This window comes from Hyla sarda, chromosome 3 (genome assembly GCF_029499605.1).
Source record: "Hyla sarda isolate aHylSar1 chromosome 3, aHylSar1.hap1, whole genome shotgun sequence".
Taxonomy (NCBI): Eukaryota; Metazoa; Chordata; class Amphibia; order Anura; family Hylidae; genus Hyla; species Hyla sarda.
This window is the reverse complement of record NC_079191.1, coordinates 44,098,389-44,105,615: the sequence shown is the minus strand read 5'-3', so window position 1 is coordinate 44,105,615 and position 7,227 is coordinate 44,098,389. Positions and strand designations below refer to the sequence as shown.

Genomic DNA, 7,227 nt, shown 5'->3' with positions numbered 1-7,227 from the left:
GCTAAAAGTAGGATATGCAACTAGGAGTAGTCTAGAGAAAAGATCAGTTTTCTTCTATCTGTTACTGTACATCCACCATTTCAGACAGAAGGGTTGGAGATACTGGGCCCAAGAACTAAGCATTTCAAAAGAGATACAGTATGTCATGCCAAAAAACCTATCCCATATCTTTTGTACGTTCCGGCCTTCCCCGGAAAGGCAGCATCACGACCCCTTCCTGAAGTGGGGGCTGCCATGCCCCCTCCATTTATGGGTGGTCCCCACTTCAGGCATGGGTGGATATGCTGCATTCCCTGCGGATAGGGGATAGGTTTTTTAGTATGAGATTTCTCCTTTAAATAGCATTTCAACCCCATAACTTTTATCTAAGTATATTCATAATACCCAGTACATGTGCCTGGTTGCAAGAAAATAACAGTTTTATTTCAGTTTTATGCCCTAAATTCAATGTAAACATTGATTCATTAGGCACTGTATTGTCTGCAAAACATAACACAAAGGGAAAAGCTGATCATATACCCATGTTCCCAGCAGCTGGCCCTTTCCTCTGGATAGGGGATAAGATGTCTTTGACTGGAATACCACTTTAAGTGAGAGAATGGAAGAGGGAGGAGGAGGAACATGTTTCATTTACTTCTATACAGAATAAGTTACTCTCTGACAAAACTATAATTCCTGAGCTTCTAAGGCTATATTAACAAGGGCGGACATTCCGCAAATAGTGGGAGCTGGCAGAAAATGCCAGCATTAGGACCACTCAAAAATGCAATGTCTTGATAGTTGGCAATGCATTTTCGAGCAAAATTAATTGACATGTCAATTCTCTCAGCAATGGCCAGAATTGTGACTTCCGTGGCAAATTCTGCTGTGGACACACTGCAGCAGAATCCCATTGAAAACAATGGGACTTTGCTGCAATGAAGTTTCAATGCAAAATTTTTCTGTGGTATTCTGCTAGGAAATTCCATCGTGTGAGCATAGCCTAAAAATGTCTGTAAGTATGATTGACCAATACAAGAAAACGTCATTACTTTCACTGGGGTCTCCTAGTAGCACCCTACCATGTTCTATAGGGTGCTAGGGAAAGATAGCTTAATAAATATAACATCTGGGTATGCAGTGATTACTTTATTCCTGAAGTCTCTATGGGTTCCCTATTACCACTAAATGCAAAATGGTGTTCTCAGGATAGCTAAAATTTTACTTTGATTCTAGATCTCATATCTAAATGTACTATGGCCCTTCAACATAGATTACCATATTAAAGGGGTATTCCGCCATAGACATCTTATCCCCTATCAAAAGCATAGGAAATAAGATGTCTGATCCCGGGGGGCCTGCCACTGGGACCCTCCGTGATCTTTGTGCAGCACCCGCATTCTATGCCGGGCTGCTGCTCCAGTTTCGGAAACCTCTGTGTTTCCCGGACTGGAGATGTGACGTCATGCCAAGCCCCTTCGTGATGTCACACCATGCCACCTCCATTCATGTCTGTGGGAGGGGGCATGATGGCCCATCACGCCCCTTCCCATAGACATGAATGGAGGGGGAATGTTGTGACGTCACAAGGGGCGTAGCACAACGTCACAACCAGCCCTCCTGAACCCAGTGTTCTGAACATAATGTTCAGAATGTAGGGTGTCTTTACAGAGATTGTGGGGGCTCCAGACGGCGGGCCCCCTGCGATCAGACATCTTATCCCCTATCCTTTGGATTGTGGATAAGATGTCTATGGCCGAAATACCCCTTTAAAGGCTACGGTTTGAAGACCATTGTACTATAAGAATGGGGGCCAAATGAAGTCCATAATTCCATAGCTTTATATGCTCTTCTATGGTCATTGTTATTACTAATAGCCATAACATTTACAGAAGGTATGAAGCATTTATTACAGTATGGAATTATCTATGTTTTTCTCCACTTGGAGGTCTAATGGTGAGATGAAATATTCTTTGTCTAGAGAATAAAGACCAGATGAAAATGTTTTCAGGAAATTGAATGCAATCCTTTTGCTTCTCTTCTCCAGTGTCAGTGATTCATGGTGACATGGTATTTACAGCATCAAGTGTGTAACGTGAGATCACAGATTTATCTCTGAACGAAACAATTCCCTTTAAAAGCTTTTTTTCGTGGCCCAAAATAATAATGCTGATTTTTCAGTCCATTTTGACCGTACAATTCAATTTGATGATCAGAAGTTTATACAATTAGAATATATAAGTAAAGAGGTTTCTAGTTTTCAAACCCCATTTTAAAATACTGTGTAATAGAATTACAATGTAATAGAGAGAGAGAGAGAGAGCTACAAAGAGCGTCCTTCTCTCTGGAGGACCCAACCAGCACAAATCCATGCATAATACGCACCGCAACATTGAAGTTGGAACAACAATAAGGAAAGGTTGAGTTATGGAAATCACAGGTTCCATTGATATGTTAATGATATGCAAATGCTAAAAAATGAAAACAAACTATTTAAAGCACCTCAGTTTATTCATCATCGAGTATTAGCGCCATGCCATGCTATCAATGAGGTTATTAATGTTGTAGTAGAAATGTTTTGCCACGCTGAATGCACTTGACCACACAAATCATCAAGATTCGCTGCTGGCAGCTCTATATACAATTGCGGACCAATGATGTCCCAGATGTACTTGATGGGAGATATGTCCAAAGACAAGTCCAGGCCAAAGTAATGCATTTCGGCCCCACAGGCTGCTCACAGTAGCACGAGGAAGATGCTGCCTAGTGTGGATGTGTTACAAAACAGCTCCTGAGACTCGAATATGTAGAAAAGAGAAACAAAAAAGAGAAGTGCACTAATGTGCCATGATTCTGTTGATCAGGTGTACAGAGATGTATGAGAGGTGTTGCGCTCACCTGAGCGTGTTGTGTCCCAGGCACAACACCGTTAGCTGCTTTAATCCCCGATCTCTGAGGGATGTGTGGTTGAGGAAGGGCTGCTGGAACCTCGCCATCACGGGAACCGTTCCTGGATGTCTAGTCGATAGGGGTAGGTGTGGGAATCAATGATCCACAAAAAGCACGGTGCTCCAAAAGCGCTCCTTTCCAAGTGGATGATGTTATTAAAAGCCATGGGTCCAGAATTAGGTAAGGCAAGGAATTCTTTAACCCCTTAAGGACCAGGTGTTTTTCGGTTTTTGCATTTCTGTTTTTCCTCCTTACCTTTAAAAAATCATAACTCTTTCAATTTTGCACCTAAAAATCTGTATTATGGCGTATTTTTTGCGCCGCCAATTTTACTTTATAATGACATCAGTCATTTTACCCAAAAATCTACGGCGAGACAGAAAAAAAAATCATTGTGCGACAAAATTGAAAAAAAATGCCATTTTGTAACTTTTGGGGGCTTCCCTTTCTACGTAGTATATTTTTCTTTAAAAATTACACTTTAACTCTATTCTCTAGGTCCATATGGTTAAAATGATTCCCTACTTGTATAGGTTTGATTTTGTATTACTACTGAAAAAAAATCATAAATACATGCAGGAAAATTTATACGCTTAAAATTGTCATTTTCAGAGCCCTATGACTTTTCTATTTTTCCATCTTCAGGGGGCTATGAGGGCTCATTTTTTGCGCCATTTTTGCATTGATCGGACATTTTGATCGCTTTTTATTGATCTTTTCATGATATAAAAAGTGACCAAAAATACGCTATTTTGGACTTTGGAATTTTTTTGTGCGTACGCCATTGAACGTGCGGTTTAAAAAGCGGTATATTTTTATAATTCGGACATTTCTGCACGCAGCGATACCACATATGTTTATTTTTATTTACACTGTTTTTTTTTTTTATTCTTGGAAATGCCGGGTGATTCTAACTTTTATTAGGGGGAGGGATAATTCAAAGAGTTAATGATTTTTTTTACACTTTTCTTATGCAATATTATAGCTCCTATATATAGGGGGCTATAACATTGCATTAACTGATCTTTAACACTGATTGATGCATCTCCATAGGAATGGATCAATCAGTGTTTTCGGCGATTGATTGCTCAAGCCTGGATCTCAGGCTTGAAGAATTCATTCGGCGATCGGACAGCGCAGGAGAAGGTAAGAAAACCTCCTCCTGTGCTACAGCTGTTCGGGATGCCGCGATTATACCGCGGCAATCCCGAACAGCTCCCTGAGCTAGCCAGGCACTTTTACTTTCGTTTTTAGCCGCGATCAGTGCCGCGCGCTATTAGCGGCGGGTCCCAGCTTCACTATGACGCCGGGTCCGCCGTGATATGATGCAGGGTTACCATGTAACCCGCGTTATATCACGGGAGTGGGACCAAGGACGTACCCATACGTCCTTGGTCCTTAAGGGGTTCATCATGCAAGGTGTTACAGGGATAACGCGTTTTGAGGGGCGGAGACCCCCTCTTCGTCAGATCCAATGGTAAGTGATTTTATTTATACATAAAAAGCCTGTGAAACTAATTCAGCGGGTAGTGTAAACAGTATATTACATATGTACAAAAAAGATCGTTTTGCATTCATAAATACAAAAAAGGGTCGGTTTATACAAATAAAGGAAAAACATAGTGAATAAAAGAAAAAAAGGATCGTTTTATATTTTTTGGAAAGGGCCATATATTGATTTCCATGTATCTTAATAGGTAACTCATAGTAGTATGCCGCTATAACCACATATGGAACTTGGTAGTAGAGTGCTATAATCTCCGGGATAGGAGAGGAAGCGCAGCAAACACTGGCAGGCAGCGCGGAGAATGGGAGACCAGCCGGACCTGAATATCGGATGTTTTAACTGAAATTCCATTCTTGGTGGTACTGAATATGCTGGAATTAATATAGATAGAGGACAGGTCTAATTGTTAGACTCAGGTGCTGCCGCTGGTTGAAGTGCGGATAGTATGGCAGTACTAATACTTCAGCGGCATTTCAAAATTTTATTCAAAATTACACTGACTACTGACTACAACACTGAAGCCTGGAAAATCTTAGGAGACAATGAGTACTACCAGCAGATTAAAATGGATCCACTACCAGAGTTAAAAACTAAAATCTCTACTCTCTTAGAGGAAGGCTATCAACAGAAGATCCTCACAAAAAAGGAAAAGAATTTCCTAAAATAGCATTTTACTATCATCTACCGAAAATCCACAAGGACCTGACACACCCACCCGAGAGACCCATTATATTTGGGATTAATAGCATCACCAGCAACATTTCACAGTATCTAGATCTAATACTTCAGCCATATGTCCAAAACCTGCCGAGTTATCTAAAAAACTCAGATGAACTGATATCTACCCTGAAAGACATCACATGGGAAGAGGGTATGCTATTAGTAACAATGGATGTATCAGCATTATATTCCAATATAAGACACGATTTGGGACTGAAAAGTACTGCTTTCTTTTTGGATAAAGATCCCGGCATACCATCTGAACAAGCCTCATTTCTATCGAAATGTTTGGAAATTATTCTAAAAAATAATTTCTTTACATATGACGGGGCGACCTTCCATCAAACGAAAGGAACAGCGATGGGGACCAGGGTCGCCCCGTCGTATGCTAACCTATTTATGGGGCAATTTGAGGATAAATTCCTTAGACAGAACCCCCTCTTTTCGGAAAATACAGTCATTTATAAAAGGTACATCGATGACTTGTTCCTTCTGCGGAAAGGCTCCTCTGAAAAACTTGAGACATTTATCCAAGAAATAAACAAGAACAATTTTGGCATTACCCTGACCCCAAATTTTTCAGACACCAGTATCGAATTTTTGGACCTACAAATTTCTCATACAAGAAGGAATTTTGTCACCTCTACTTTTTTTTTTAAGTCGGTAGACTCGAACAGCTATGTTCCATTTCTAAGCGGCCACTATAATAGATGGAAATAGAGTATTCCATATGGCCAGTTAGAAAAAATTGTACAAACACCAGAACTTTTGTCACACAATCCAAAACCCTTAAGAAACGTTTTAGAGCTAAAGGTTATCCGAAAACGTTGATTGAAAATGCATGTCAAAAGGCCTTATCACTTACCCAGGATGATTGGTTGTTTTCCATCTCTGTGATTGCCACATCCCCTATCGATACGGTCTTCACTGCAGAACCTACGGAAAAAAACTAACAAAGATCATACAAGGGAAAAGGAAGAAAAATGAAGAAGAAGATAAGAGAAAGGAATCTGCAACTATAAAATCCAACAAAACAGATGTGACCAAATTTACCAATAATTTCATCACTACCTATTCCACCAGTCACTCTAAAATTAGGAATATCCTCAAAAAACACTGGAATCTTTTGAGACGTGACCCCTACCTAAAAGATATCCTACCCGTGCAACCACTAATGACCTTCAGAAGGGCTCCCTCTTTGAGAAATATGCTAGCCCCTAGTCGCTTAAAAAAACAGAAGAAACAAGCAATGAAAACTTTGGAAACTACACAGAAAAAGGGTGCTTTCAAATGTAACAGCAAAAGATGTCTGTGTTGTAAAACAATAACAGACCACACCCCTCCCTTCCTAAGCCACCATGCAGGAGAGAAATTTAACATTCAATTTCATCTTACCTGTCAATCCCAGTTTATAATCAGTTGTTGTTGCGGAATGCAATATGTCGGCCGCACCTCACAGAAGCTACACCTAAGGACAAATCAACACAGATGTAACATCAAAAAAGGCTATATGAAGATAGGCCTATCACGACACATTACTTTGAAACACAAAGATGTAGAGAATTCTTTCTCCATCACCCCAATTGATTTTATTCCCAGCCATATTACCAACAGACTGGAAGCCCTAGCGAAGAGGGAGATGTTCTGGATAAACAGACTCGAATCTCTACAGCCCCAAGGATTGAATGAGGCAGTGGAATTAATACACTAAGCCTGTAGAACTAATGCATCAAGTCGGTGGGATATATTAAGATCTTCAGACCCTTCTACCTATGAGTAAATACCATCTTATTGGATATAATACCTATAATATGATGAAGGAACACCGCCCATTTAGACTCGGCTAATATATTTTAGATACTACAAATGCGCTACCCATAGATCCAAGAAGACATTAATGCGCTTCTTATAGCTATCTCAATATAAATTCATCAAAAGATTTCATAGTTACTTGATCCAAACAATGAAGAACAAATCGATATACTATAATGGAACTGACACACATTGAGCCAAGCACGACTTCAGCACTGTAACCCTTTCGTTGCCACCGAAGCTGAGAAGCACAAGTACAC

At 40.2% G+C, this 7,227-nt stretch overlaps 1 long non-coding RNA gene across 1 annotated transcript; it reads right to left on the bottom strand.

Moving 5' to 3' along the window:
• Window positions 1-2,580: 2,580 nt before the first annotated feature.
• Window positions 2,581-6,592, bottom strand: LOC130360546 (uncharacterized). Its single transcript, XR_008890700.1, has 3 exons — window positions 6,551-6,592; window positions 6,021-6,091; window positions 2,581-3,183 (listed from the first exon to the last, which is right to left on the bottom strand). It is a non-coding gene; the product is annotated as an uncharacterized LOC130360546 (long non-coding RNA).
• Between the last annotated feature and the right edge of the window lie 635 nt (window positions 6,593-7,227).